Source organism: Mesoplodon bidens (assembly GCF_964165515.1).
Source record: "Mesoplodon bidens genome assembly, chromosome: 9".
NCBI lineage: Eukaryota > Metazoa > Chordata > Mammalia > Artiodactyla > Ziphiidae > Mesoplodon > Mesoplodon bidens.
The window spans coordinates 53,855,639-53,871,009 of NC_138166.1; the positions used below are offsets into that span (position 1 = coordinate 53,855,639).

Below are 15,371 nucleotides of genomic sequence, written 5' to 3' on the forward strand. Positions count from 1 at the left end.
ATACTTTGTTTTCATACCTTGGCTATTGTAAATAATGATGTAATGAACATGGGGCTGTATGTATCTTTTCCAAGTAGTGTTTTTGTTTTCTTCAGACAAATACCCAGAAGAGGAATTGCTGGATCATATGGTAGTTTTATTTTCATTTCTTTGAGGAACCTCCAGACTTCTTTTTCATGGTGGCTGTACCAATTTACAATCCAATCAACAGTACATGAGGGTGCCCTTTCTACACATTCTCTTAAATATTTTTTTTATTTTTAGTCTTTTTGATAATAGCCATTCTAAAAGGAGTCATATAACATCTCATTGTGGTCTTCATTTGCATTTCCTTGATGATTAATGATGCAGAGCATCTTTTTACGTGCCTGTTTGCTATCTCCGTATCTTGTTGGGAAAAAAATATATTCAGGTCTTTTGCCCATTTTTAAATTTAATTGTTTGGTTTTTTGCTTTGAGTCCTATGAGTTCTTCATATATTTTGGATATTAGCCTCTTATCAGATATATGATTTGCAAATACCTTTTCTCATTCATAGGTTGCCTTTTCATTTTGTTGATGGTTTCCTTTGTTATGCAAAAGCTTTTTAGTTTGTTGTAGTCTCATTTATTTTTGCTTTTGTTGTGTTTGCTTTTGGTGTCAAATCCAAAAAAAATCATGTCCAGGACTGATGTTAAGGCACTTATGGCCTATGTTTTTCCTAAGAGTTTTATGGTTTCCGTTTATTTTTGTGTATGGTGTAAGATAGTGATCCAGTTTCATTCTTTTGCATAGGGCTGTCCAGTTTTCCCAACACTATTTATTGAAGAGACTATAACTTCCCCATTGTATATTCTTGGCTCCTTTGTTGTAAATCAATTAATATACATGCATGGATTTACTTCTGGGCTCTCTACTGTGGTCTATTGATCTATCTGTCTGTTTTTATGCCAACAACATATTGTTTTAATTAGGTTTGTAATATACTTTGAAATCAGAGAGCATGATGCCTCCAGCATTGCTCTTTCCCAACATTGCTTTGGCTATTCGGGGTCTTTCATGGTTTCATACAAATTTTAGGAATGTTCATTCTATATCTGTGAAAAAATGCCATTGGAATAATGATAGGGATTTAACTGAATCTGTATATTGCTTTGGTAGTATAAATCTTTACACTAGATCACAGTATAGGCTATATTCCTCTGTCATTTTTATTTAACCAATTGCATTTGGTTAAAAAATAGTTATAAAGAGAATTTTTGTGCATATTTTTTCTTAACAAAAAAGATTGTTTTGGGCTTCCCTGATGGCGCAGTGGTTGAGAGTCCGCCTGCTGATGCAGAGGACACGGGTTTGTGCCCCGGTCCGGGAGGATCCCACATGCCGCGGAGCAGCTGGGCCCATGAGCCATGGCTGCTGAGCCTGCGGGTCTGGAGCCTGTGCTCCGCAACGGAAGAGGCCACAACAGTGAGTGGTCCGCGTACCGCAAAAAAAAAAAAAAAAAAAAAAAAGATTGTTTTTTTACACAGAACTGCCACTTACTCTCAAAGTATCTCTAATATGTGGAGTTCAAATTATTTCTGATTATAGCCTCCCATTTGAATCTATACTTCAAATGACTAGAGTTCACTGGTGTGTATTAAAAAGTAAACAGATGCTGAAAATTAGTGCTATTCATGGAGAAGACCTTTCTCTGTAATTTTTTTAAATTGTATTATTTACCTGAAAAAGTCTGACCTCATTTTCTTAATAGTGTTTCTGACAGAAAAAAAAATTCAGCAATTTTTGTGTAACTGGAAATGTGTTATAATATATAAAACAACTGGGAACCTGAACCTAGCCCTGTTTTTATCACTAAACCCTGAGAAAGTCACTGCAAATCTCTGGTTCTCAGTTTCCTCACCCAAGTGAGATAAACTCACAAGTGCAGAATCAGCTATTCTTAAACTTTTTTTTGGGGGGGGTTATTTTATAAATAGCACAGGCTATCTGAGAAGCTTGGCCTTCCCACATTAGATCAATAGAATTAAAGCTCTTCATTCAAAAAACAGACATTCAAATAGGATGGCAAGAGACTTTTTTCTTTATATTATTAGCAGAAATAATGAAATTAAAACTACATTGGGGGGGCTTCCCTGGTGGCGCAGTGGTTGAGAGTCCGCCTGCCGATGCAGGGGAAACGGGTTCGTGCCCCGGTCTGGGAAGATCCCACATGCCGCAGAGCGGCTGGGCCCGTGAGCCATGGCCGCAGGGCCTGTGCTTCCGGAGCCTGTGCTCTGCAATGGGAGAGGCCACAACAGTGAGAGGCCCACATACCACAAAAACAAAAACAAACAAACAAAAAACAACAAAAAAAACTACATTGGCCTCCTAGAACCAGTCTTTTTCAAACTCTCAGCCTCTATCTTTCCATATTCTTTATTTGTCCTAAAATTTCTTAAGGGCTAAGTTCTTACCTTCCTCATTTTAATATTGTAATACCCTAGAAACATCCCAGGCACAAGTAATCACCTGATTTTTCTTATAATTTAACTGAAGTACCTCAGTTAATCCTCACTGCCACCTTAAAAGAATAGCTGTTTTCAATCCATTTTTTTGATTAGGAAAATAGGATCAGAAAGGTTAATTGCCTTGAAATCCCAGGGATTGTAAATGACAAAGGTAAGATTGCATTGTCAAATCTTCTAATGTTAAAAAACAGGTGGCGGGACTTCCCTGGTTGTGCAGTGGTTAAGAATCTGCCTGCCGATGCAGGGGTCACAGGTTCGAGCCCTGATCCAGGAAGATCCCACATGCCATGGAACAACTAAGCCCGAGTGCCACAACTACTGAGCCTGCACTCTAGAGCCCGCAAGCCACAACTACTGAGCCCGCATGCCACAACTACTGAAGCCTGTGCGCCTAGAGACCGTGCTCCACAACAAGCCACCGCAATGAGAAGCCCGCGCACCTCAACAAAGAGTAGCCCCCGATCACCGCAACTAGAGAAAGCCCGCATGCAGCAACGAAGACGCAACACAGCCAAAAGTAAAATAATTAATTTTTTAAAAGGTGGTTAACTCTAATTACAGAGGTAAATATTTTTTTCTTTGAAATCCTTGAAGAGGATTCATTTCACATCACCAATAAAATATTTTCTTAAGAAGAGGAAGATAGGTGACCAAAAGAAAGCAGAAAGGAAACACTGAAAAAAGGATAGGAATTTTAAATTTCAAAATTTGCATTACCAGAGCCTAAATTTATATCTGGTTAAATAAAAGCATCGGATATGAATTGAGATTAGCACTGAAAAGACTCACTATACTAATGATACTGAGATATTTTCAAACTGACAGTCCAGCTTAAATCCCTGAGTCCATGGCTATACACTTTAAACTTCTATTAAGTGTGTAGATCTCATGTTAAGTGTTCTTACTACAATAAAATAAATTTAAAAAAAAAAAGAAAAGAAAATAAATGGCTAGACCAGATGTAGAACAGCTCTGCTTCTTCAGTTTGGCTATCAGATCTGCTCCTAAGGACAAGATGGTAGGAGAAGGTTGATTTTTTTTTTTTTTTGGTACATATTGTTTTGCTTTGCTTTTCCCACAGATGGAAAAAGCAGGTGGAGAGATGTGCTGGTTAAATTTCAAACAGCAATGACTAAAGTCAGTAACACTTAAGATGACTGATTTAGAAAATGACAATCAATTTTAAAGGGGCAAAGAGCATGAACAGGCATTCCATCATGAGAAAAATACAAATATCCAATAAATGTAGGGAAGAAAAGTTTAGAATCGCTGTTAATCAAAGAGTTAGAAGCACCTTTCAAATAAGATACTTTTTTTTTATCTCTAATTCTAGTTTTTGGTAAAGGTTAAAGGACTATCATTCACTACTGAAAAGAGTTTGAACTGGAAATATCTTTCAAAATTATGGGGCTAAATGTGATAAAAGCATTAAAAATGTGCCTACACTTTAGGGCTTCCCTGGTGGCGCAGTGGTTGAGAGTCCGCCTGCCGATCCAGGGGATACAGGTTCGTGCCCCGGTCCGGGAAGATCCCACATGCCACGGAGCGGCTGGGTCTGTGAGCCATGGCTGCTGAGCCTGCGCATCCAGAGCCTGTGCTCCGCAATGGGAGAGGCCACAACAGTGAGAGGCCCGTGTACCACAAAAAAAAAAAAAAAAAAAAAGTTCCTACACTTTAACCAAACAATTTGATTTCTTAAAATTTATCTTTAGGACATGAACAGAAATCCATTAGGATGTTAATTGAATGTATCATTTTTAATGTGAAAATTTGGAATATGATCTAAATATTTAATAATCATTAATGGCTTAAGTAAATATTGAAGCATGACTACCATGGAATACAATGCAGCCATTTAAAAACACTGTATTGTACAAAATTAATTAAAGAATTAAGGAGAAATTTCCAGAATAGGCAAATCTTTAATGCCAGAAGGAACGTTGGTGATTGGGTAAGGCTAGGAGTTTTGGGGAGGAAATTGAGAGAGACTGCTAACGGCCATATTTTTTGGGGGGGAGGGAGTGATAAAAATGTTATAAAATTAATTGTGGTGATGGTTGCACAACTCCATGAATACACTAAAAAATACTGACTTATGTACTTTAAATGGGTGAATCATACTGTATGTAAACTACATTTCAATAAAGCTGTTATTAAAAATAACATAAGTCAAAACACAAACGACAAACTGGGTAAAATACTTGCAACATATATCACAAATAAAGAGTGAATTCCCTACTATTTTAATAACTCTTAAAATTTGAGGTGAGTCATCTGAAAATCAGAAATATGGGCACAATACATGAACAGACAATTCACATAAAAACTGTAAAAATGATGTTTAACCTTATGAAAAGATATTTACTTCATTTACCATAAAAGAAATGCAAATAGAAGCTACACTAAAGATAAAATTTCACAAAACATACACAAAGAGTGTGTGTAAAAACTAGCAAAATCCGAATGAGATCTTTAGTCAGTAGTATTGCACCAAGGTCAATTCCAGGTTTTGATCATTGTACTCTGGTTATATAAAATGTTATCACTGGGGGAAGCTGGGTCCAGAGTATACAGAAAAAGTGCTATTTTTACAACTTTCATGTAACTCTAAAATCATTCCAAAATAAAACTTTTTTTAAAGATGTAAAGAAATGTTAACATATTGAGTTTAAAAGGAAAGATAAAATGGCATGCATGTAGGATCCCAAAAGGCTGAAACATACACTTCAAACTAAACAAAAGGATAGAAGAAAAAATTGTTATCTTTAAGAAACTGAATTTTAAATGATTTGTATTTGTGTGTGTGTGTGTGTGTGTGTACATGGGTGGGTATTTCTATATTTTCTAAAATTTCTAACTTGAACATTTCTGTAATAGGAAGAAAGTTTTATTAAAATAATAGGAAAAAATCCAGTAAGTGCTGTGGCTATGACTTTACCTGCCTGAGAGCAGTAAGCTAGACAAGACATTTGCACCTGCTTTTTACTTATTTTTCTACAATTATACAATTTATATTATAGAGTATATTATACAATCTATAATAAACCACTGATACATATTATTTTTAGACAAATCAGAGCTTGCAATTCCTGTTAGAATTTCCAGAAGGAAATTAAATTTACATATAATATAACTGACTTTGATGGCCAAAACACTACTTCAGAGAAAACCTGTTATGCCTCATTCAATTTGACACGCTTTTTAAAAAATATAACTTTTCATCCCTATTACAGATTACTCTGTGCTCTGGTTAATTTGATCAGCATAAACACTTTAATTACATAATGGGAGTTCCCTAATGCTCTTTGGCAATACAAGCTTCAGTCTAATTCCTTTTTAATAATCAGGCATGAGCTGGTTTTAAGAAATCCTCCAGAAGTACCTGCAGTATTTTTTCTTTCCCTCTTAGCCCCATTACCTCACACTCATTAAGCAAATCATGCCAGTGCAGCACTGTGCCAAAATGTCAGTGGACACATGAGAGATTACAGAATCATAAATTAGAGATGAAACAGCAGCTTAACTAACATTCTTCAAACAACAGAAATATATGGTTTAGAAATGCCTCTAAGGGACTTCTGTGGTGGTGCAGCGGTTAAGACTCCAGGTTCCCAATGCAGGGGCCCAGGTTTGATCCCTGGTCAGGGAACTAGATCCCACTTGCATACCACAACTAAGAGTTCGCATGCCGCGACTAAGGAGGCTGCCAGCCGCAACTCAGACCCGGTGCAACCAGAAAAAAAAAAAAAAAAAGGAAAGAAAGAAATGCCTTTAATATGTGAAAAAAAAACCTTAAAAGATGTAAGGGTAATCAAGATGATTACAATCAACAGCATAATTAATGATACTATCAGAATCATTAGTGCAATAACATATTCAGAGAAAAATATTATAGCACAACTTAAGATTAAATAAATAACACAACTTTAAAATTTTCATCTCAAAGAGGATATTATATGAAACAATAAACATCTTAACCCTTTAACATTTTCACAAATGACTGCTTCCAGGCTACAAAAAGTCTTCAGGGATCTCATGAATAAAAGTCACATAAGCCATTAAAATAACACATTACCAACTTTCTCACTTTATTTTTTTTTTAGTTAAAACATACTATGAGATATTAGCTCATTTTGTTATATGAAACTTCCTTGGCTTCCTCAGTAAGGGAAATCATTTAAATTATCAATTGCGAAGTTTAATCTCATATCTGGCTAAAATGAGTTTTTCCACTTTCCCTTTAAGAGGACCATGCAGATTCACTAGTTACTCCTTTAACTGTCTTCTTTGCGCTTTATGATTCATTACCGCCAGAAGGGATGTCTCACCAAGGAGGCATTCCTAAAATAATGATTGATATGTAATTAGAGAACAGGCTTAGGTCCATGTGGCTTTGGTAGAAGGGATTCAGCACTATGGTCTGGTCAACAGAGCCCTCACAGTGACCTCATAGATCATTTAAAAAAACAAAACAAAACAAAACAAGACAGCTAATCTCCACAATAGTTATGTGATAATAGATAAAGGACAATAGAATTGCCCAGCAAAACAATTACCTCCTCTTCTTCCTCTCTCTCTATCCTCATAACAGTTCAGTAGCTGAGTAAAGACGGAATTATCTGATGGAGCAGTAATGAGAACACAGGGCACTCCTACTACTACAGAACAGTTAATGTTATATAATTTAATGTATTTTTGTCCCCTAAATTCTGCCTAAAATTTTTCACTAAATTTGATGATATCTTAGGAAACTCACTGACCAAAAATAAAGAAAAACTAGAGTTCTTCCGGTTTCAGGAAGTTGTCAAAATGAACACTGGATCCTCTTCAAAACTGTCTCACTTTGTGTTATTTTTTTTTGAAAACCTGCCAGAACTGTTACCCATTTTTCTATGATTTTATTATAGAAAAATCCTATTCTTCAAACTAACTTACTTTGAGCGAGGGAGAGGTATGATAGCATTTGTGTTTCAAGTGTTTATCAATATGACAGTAAGAAAAAGAACTTAGAAAAGTATACTGGAGAGATAATTAGGAGGCTATTACACTTGTGCATAGGAAGGAGGTCAATAGCTTAATCTAAACTTGTTGGCAGCAGAGACAGAAAGAATGGGATGGATTCAAGAGAGCCTTAGAAGATCAAATAAACAGGATTTAGTCATTATTTGGTAATAATTGGTGGGAAGAATGACCCCCAGATTTCTGACATACAGGACAAAGCGCATCATGTTTACTGAGATGTGGCATGCTGAAGAGGGTTCATGAAGGGGACTATCCTGGTGGTCCGGTGGTTAAGACTCCACGCTCCCAATGCAGGGGGCCCAGGTTCCATCCCTGGTCAGGGAACTAGATCCCACATGCATGCCACAACTAAGAGTCTGCATGCTACAACAAAGATCCCACGTGCTGCAACTAAGACCCAGTGCAGCCAAATAAATAAATATATATATATAAAAAAAGAAGAAGGTGCATGAAGAGGAAGGTGGGCAATGGATGAAGAATCTAGGTTGCATCACATTCAGTTCAGATACTAAGAAGTTAAGGGAATCCCCTGGTGGTCCAGTGGTTAGAACTCCGTGCTTTCACTGTTGAGGGCCCGAATGCAAGTTAAAAAGTGTACCTAGGGCTTCCCTGGTGGTGCAGTGGTTGAGAGTCCACCTGCCGATGCAGGGGACACGTGTTCGTGCCCTGGTCTGGGTAGGTCCCACATGCCGCGGAGCGGCTGGGCCCGTGAGCCATGGCCACTGAGCCTGCGCATCCGGAGCCTGTGCTCCGCAACGGGAGAGGCCACAACAGTGAGAGGCCCGCGTACCACAAAAAAAAAAAAAAGTGTACTTAGAGCTCAGATGAGAGGGAAAACTGAAAATGTAACTCTGGGAGACAGATCAGAACATCAAAGGCAAGTGGCATTGTCACAAAAATTGTTCTAAATATTTGCCCAGGTGATTGTTAGTTAACAAACAGACACATTTGCACAAGTAACTCAAACCACTAATATTTTTAAGCTGAATGTTTTATAACACGTAGAATTTAAAATTTTATACTGATACCCTCTCTTTATAATTATTAAGTTATATTTTAATCTATATCTAAATTCTTAAATGTTCCCTGATTCAAACATTTATTCAACAGAACTGTGTGCTGTATCCCTCTCTTGGAGACTAACAGTATGTAACACAAACTAGAATACTAAGGCTCCTAAAAATTCTATAATTAAAATATGACTTAATTTTGTTTCCCCAATTTATTTGAATACAATGCCCATTTTTGAGCAATGGGGTTTTACAGACCTAATGTTCACAGCATATGATATTTAAAATATTAATCTACACAATTTTCAAAACTGTTTTCAGTTTTGCTGCTTATTTCTCTACATGATATCTGGCAAGAATCATGGGGGCAATTGTTTTATCTTGGAAACAAATTCACTTTTATTATCTAGTCCTCAAATACTCCTTTCTGCTAAAAAATTCTCCATATAAAATCTTCCAACTCATGAATCAGGTCCATATATTGCCTTATTTTTAGCATTGTTCCTATACAAGTAAGTCAGCATAAAATTTCCAGGACCCCTTCTGTCTCTAATATTATGTAACCCTGTGCAAAATATATTCAGCATTCTCCCTTTAAAAAAATATTCCCCATTGTCAAAGTCTTTCTACACTGTGAACTTATAACAATAAGTTAGTATGACTCTACTGTAAAGCAAAAATATTGGATCCATGAAATAAAGGTGCACTGGAATTCACCCAAGCTTACTAATATTCCTTAAAGCCACCATCCAACCAAGTCTCATGAGAAAGACCTTAGCATAAGTTGAATTTATATCTGAAAGCCCTAATTAGACCCCTGTTGAAGCCATTATCACTAGGTTTTCTCTTGTGCCTGGCTGCTAAAATAGTTGTTCTCACTGTGTACAATAAATGAGAAGCAACATCAGATCATAACATTTGTAAACTGAAAGGTACCTTCAAGATAAGCCATTTCAACCTCTTCAATTTACAGATGAGGAAAAGGAGACCCAGTGAGGTTAAGTGACTTGCTTAGAAGCAGTTTGCAAAATCAAAATTTGTTATTATTATTGAGAGGATATTGTGTGAATTAAAAGGTTTTGAAATGCTACAAACTATTTCCTCTAATCAAATACATAAAATCAGTTGTAGAAAAAGAAATAGAAGTATTAAACTCATTGAATTTAAGTATGAGCACTGAGATTAGTGTTTCCTGACAATACTGTATCATTCACTTTCAAGTATTTTTTCACATAGTTCATTTATGATGACTTTAAGTGCATAGATCATTAAGGCTTACAGGAATTTTGAATCATCTTTTATGAGAAACCTTCCTGTTCTATTAAAAAACAAGCTGACTTGTCCACAACAAAATATTTGCTGACTTTGTAGTTCAAAACTGAATTCTCCAAAAGGACATACACATATAAAATAAATGCTCTTCATCCTATGTTGTTCTGTCTTAGATGAGGCAGGAATGGACCAGACCAGTGTTGATTCAAAGAGGACACTGAGTCAAACAGAACTTGGTGGTCCTTGGTTGAGACATAAGAAGGACTTAAGACAGAGGCATCATCATATAGGCACAGAATGGCACTCAGCAAGATTTTATCAAAAGATAAAGTGAAAGATCCACAGTTTTGGAAGAAATGTCAGAAATCACCTAGACTCAAATTCTTCTAAAAAAGATGAGGAAACTGAGGGCCAGAGGAAAAGAGTGACTTAAAGTCAGTGGATGAGTCAAGGTTAGAGGCCAGGTCTCCTGGGATGTAATAGACTATTCTGTACTCTAGAATAGAATACTTTGTTTGACTTCACCACACCGTGGAGACCAGGTATCTGCAGGCCATCACATGTGTAAAGAAGTCAGGGATAGAGTGACAGGTCAGGGTGCACCTGGGTTGTAATCTGAGAGTTCCCCTGGCATCCCAGTGTATCTGGTTGGTACCTCTGGCCCTCCACACACCAGATGCTCAGAGGCTAGTACCCTGTGGTCTTTGGAGTCCATAAATTAAAGCCATTTCTTTCTCTTGCAGTCTTTTCTTCCTCTGTTGATTGTTGGAGATGACAGAGAAATTCCATAGCACATATCACTGTTGCCAATGGCTGGGCCTGTAGCTCTGCCCATCAAGTACCTGACATTCTGAGAAATGTGATTCTGGAAAATGATATCAGTATCTTCACTTCTGCCCAGGAGCATCTCTCACAGGATCCCACTCAGCTCATCCTACTCTCCCAATCCATCCTTCCATCTGCTTTTTAAAATGGTAAACCTTTGAACATAGAACTAGACCAGGACAAAGAGGTACCAGAAAACTCTAATCTCTCATTGCCTTTTAGGCCTGTGAGTTTCTAAGGCCTCTGTAAAAACCTTGAGTGTTGGATTTGCCTTCAGTTATATGGTTACAGTTGATTAATCTTGCCTTCTTCACTAAAAACTCTTATAATCCATGAGCCATTTGTCCTAAGCTTCCTTCATAGACCTATTTAATCATTATTGCTGATTGTAAAACTCTGGCTCATATTATTTTGGCAAATCCACCCACCAAAACAATACGACAAATTTAACTTGAATTCTGGGATAGGGTTCAGACGTAATCTAAAAATTAAGAACAGAGCCAGAAAGCCAATGAAAACGCAAAAGGGGCTGTATTCAACATCAGGCTTATAGGAGACTGCAAAGAAGCAGGCAAAAGATAAAGCAAGGGGCCAGGAAGAGGTCAAGAAGTGGTGTTTAAACAACATTAACTTGAAGGTGCTAGACAAAATTTGGTCCCTACCAGTAGTTTTCTACTGAATTGGTAGAAAGCTTCTTTCTTTGTCTGTTCAAATTTTCTCAGAATAATGGGGCTTGGGGAGAAGGTTATCATGCATAAAGCAAACCACAGAATCAGAGTCAGCACAGTGGTCTCTCAGCTGCAGCTGCCTCACTCCCCTCTCCCTTTCAGGCACTGAGGCTGCTGCCCATTCTTTCTGGGGTCACCATTGTGGGAACCCTTGGCTTCTGTTGCCCCTGGGGACTTAATGTCTCTATCAGTTTTCTGGTTTCCACATCTTTTCATCTCATCATTATCTCAGACCAGTAAAGAAACATCCTCCTCTTCCAGTGTCCAGCCATCAGCAAGCAGATCGGCCCCAACAGCAGATGCTATCCTATCCATCTAGCGCTTTCCAGTTTGCCAGAAGTTCATGCTGTCTGGGGAGTGAGAAGGGTTGTGGCCAAGTGTACTCAGCTCACTGCACTGGAAACCAATGCCGTTCCTCATCAGACTCTCCTCCCCATTCCCTTCACACCCAGCATTCAGGCCCTGATCCTAAGTCTGGTGCCCCCTGCCAATTCCTAACGTTCTTATGGTGACGTCTGGCTCTTAGAAACTTCTTTGTCCCATCCTTGGGGCTTTAGTCAGGGGATACTGAATTTGCCAAACGTGTCAGTATATCTACAAACCTCCAATATGGATAGACTTCAAATTCTTACATCCCCTGGAAGGACCACTGCCCCAGGCAGGCTGAAACTGTGTAATAGCCATCATGGAGATGGCTTTTGAGGGTTTCATTTTCAGTGCTTCGCACTTTGATACCATCCCTAATGTGTACACATACTATGTTTTTATTGAACTTTTATAAGTAGATTCATACAGGTAATTCTAACAATGTACCTTGTCAACTCTTACACAATTCTTTCTACCCAGTGAATGCTTGTTTAGATGACTGTTGATTACTTAAGATAAGAGACAGAACCAAGGAGGTGACTAAATTAAAAGGGGAAATCATTCATATTGTGTTTGCTTATTTTACTTGTATTTAAAAGTAGTCATGAACAGAGCTATTCTTGGAATTGATGTCACTTAAAAGTTGTGGTGCTAGTGCCTCATTGAATTTTATCATTTTCCACTCCGCTTCTCTGCAGGATTACCTCTTTTTCTCTCTACAGTATTGATTAAGAGGATCCATTTTACAATTGAGGAAAAGCATCAGAATAAATAGAACTTCCTTCAGTTGTTCTCACACTAAAGCTCACTATCTTTTTGTCCATACTTTCCCAGGCTGAAAGAGATAATTAAACATTCTAGGATAAAAGAGCTTCCCCTCTTCACCAGCTGGCCTGTGGGCTGCATTTAGTGATAACTATAAACGGGGGTAGCAATAATGTTAATGAACCTTAAGCAGACAAAATGACCAAACAAACCAGGATTACTTGTGGATAGACTATCATGAGGCTATCTGATCAATGTTTAGTGCCTCTTTTGTTGTTGTTCCCATAAAAATAAGTTTGTTTTTGATGTTTCACTTTTGTAAAAAAAATTTTCATGAAACTGAGGCTGTTTCAAAAGTCTCAACCTGATTGTGAGTTTGGGATTGACATGTACATATGGCTACATTTAAAATAGATAACCAACAAGGACCAACTGTATAGCACAGGGAACTCTGCTCAATACTCTGTAATAACCTAAACAGGAAAAAAAAAAACGTGAAAAAGAACAGATACATGTATATGTATAACTGAATCACTTTGCTGTACACCTGAAACTAACACAACATTGTTAATCAACTATGCTCCAATATAAAATAAAATGTTTTAAAAATCCATAAAATCCACTTTAGAAAAACCAAAACAAAAAAACAACCAAAAATCTCAACTCACAACAATAAAAGACTTTTTCTGCATAGCTCCATTGCCTTGAGAACTCTGCTTAGAATATTACTATGGTAAAACAAAATGAATAAATGTAATATCGTTAGTTGGTCTTATATTCACATAATCTTTCTAAATAGTGTTGCAGCTGGATTTGGATATCAATATCCAAATATTGGATAGTTCATACTATCACCATACCATAGAGAAAATTTTGGTTTTCCATCTGTAGCAAACTATTGAATTACCATAATAGAAAAGAATGTTTCCAAAAGCCAGTGATGCTCCAGTATGCCTTCTCATGATATAAAGCACCTCAAATAAAGCACCAATAGTATAAATTGTGGCAGACTAAAATCAGCAGTAGACATGTGATCTAAATGCTGTGTATATGTAATAGGGTGGATTATGTTACAATACATGTGTTATAATAACTTATTTTTCCCAACTGGCAAGAAAATAGATGTTTTCTTTAAGAACTGTGGGGTATTTTCTTTGGTTTTGATAAAAATAATATTAGTTAGAAATAATTTTTTAAAGAAAAGAAACCAACATTTCCCAGAAAAAATGTGTGACTTTGGTATTTCTCTTTTAGAATTACACATGAGGGTTGGTTATGAGGTTGCAATTCTAAATTTCTGCAAGTACCTGATAACCTTGTATATAACACTAAAGGATATTGTTTAGAGATAAGAGTCGCTACTAAGTAACTGTCACTGTGTTTGAAGCTCCTACCCCTTCACAATACTTGCTTATATTGCATTGGCAATACTATCTTTTCCTCATTCCCATGTTCATATACGAGACACCTTTCAAAATTTAAAATAAATCTGTGTTGGAAATGCGGATTTATGAATGCTGTTCGTGGTTGTTCAAAACACAGAAAAACGACGAGGAGCCTACTGAGATCCCAGGCTGATGCCCTGCCCCCTAAACCCCCTCCAGGTCGCGTGGGTCCTTGGGGGCATAGGAAGGAGGCCAAGGGTAGAACAGGAGGGGCAGGCAGGAGGGGCCCTCCGGGAGGAGTGGGTGAGGAGCGCAGGGCAACTGCCCTGCACACTTGGGCACGAGGAGCCTGATGAGCTCCCAGGCTGGTCCCCTGCCATCCAAGGCCCCCCTCCCCCTGCTGCACTGGTCCTGGGGGCATAGGAGGGAGGCAGGGGAGATCAGGAGAGGCAGGCAGGAGGGGCCCTCTCAGACCCCAGACCAGAGGAGCAGGAGAGGAGAGGAGGGCATTTGCCCTGCCCACTCGAGTCCAGGAAGCCTGCTGTGCTCCCAGGTGAGGTCCCCTGCCCTCTGAGACCAGAGGTTGGGGGGCAGGCCTGGGCCCCTTCTGTTCCTTGAGCCTAAGCCCCACACCCCACAGCCCCCAGGGCCTTTTCCAGCCCTGTGGGTCCTGAGCATTGGCCCTGCCCACCACCCAAATCTCACCCTTGCTTAGGCCCCACCCTCCACATCCAAGGCCTCCCCCCACTTTTTTTTTATTTTCCCTCCTCTTCTTTTTTTACTTTTGTGTTACTGATGTACCTTCCGGTTGTTGATGCATCTATTTTTTTTTTTTTTTTTGCAGTATGCGGGCCTCTCACTGCTGTGGCCTCTCCCGTTGCGGAGCACAGGCTCCAGACGCGCAGGCTCAGTGGCCATGGCTCACAGGCCCAGCCACTCTGCGGCATGTGGGATCTTCCTGGAACGGGGCACGAACCCGTGTCCCCTGCATCGGCAGGCGGACTCTCAACCACTGTGCCACCAGGGAAGCCCAGCATCTATATTTTAATTTTTACATTCTTTCTAACATATCTTTTAGTTTCCTGGTCTAATTTTATTTTTTACTTTGCTACTGTTCTCTTTTTGTTTTTGTTTTTTTTTTTCCACCCCACACGGCTTGCAGGATCTTGGTCTGTGAGCCCAGGGTTGGGCAGAAGCTTCTGCAGTGGGAGCTCCGAGTTGAACCTCTGGACTAACAGAGAACCTCAGACTCCAGGGAATATTCATCAGAGTGAGGTCTCACAGAGGTCCTCACCTCAACACCAAGACCCAGCTCTACCTAATAGCATATAAACTCCAGTATTGGAAGCCTCAGGGCAACAACCAGTAAAAAAGGAACACAATCCCACTCATAAAAAAAAAAAAAAAAAAAAAAAGAGATGGCAAAAAAATATGTTACAGATGAAGGAGCAAGGTAAAAACCTACCAGACCAAATAAATGAAGAGGAAATAGGCAATCTACCTGAAAAA

At 38.5% G+C, this 15,371-nt stretch overlaps 1 protein-coding gene across 1 annotated transcript in view; it reads right to left on the bottom strand.

Moving 5' to 3' along the window:
* Positions 1 to 15,371, bottom strand: part of ZNF804B (zinc finger protein 804B) — a gene marked incomplete at its 3' end in the record, with an annotated part of 469,887 nt that overhangs the window by 395,494 nt on the left and 59,022 nt on the right. The gene's annotated exons all lie outside the window — the stretch shown is intronic.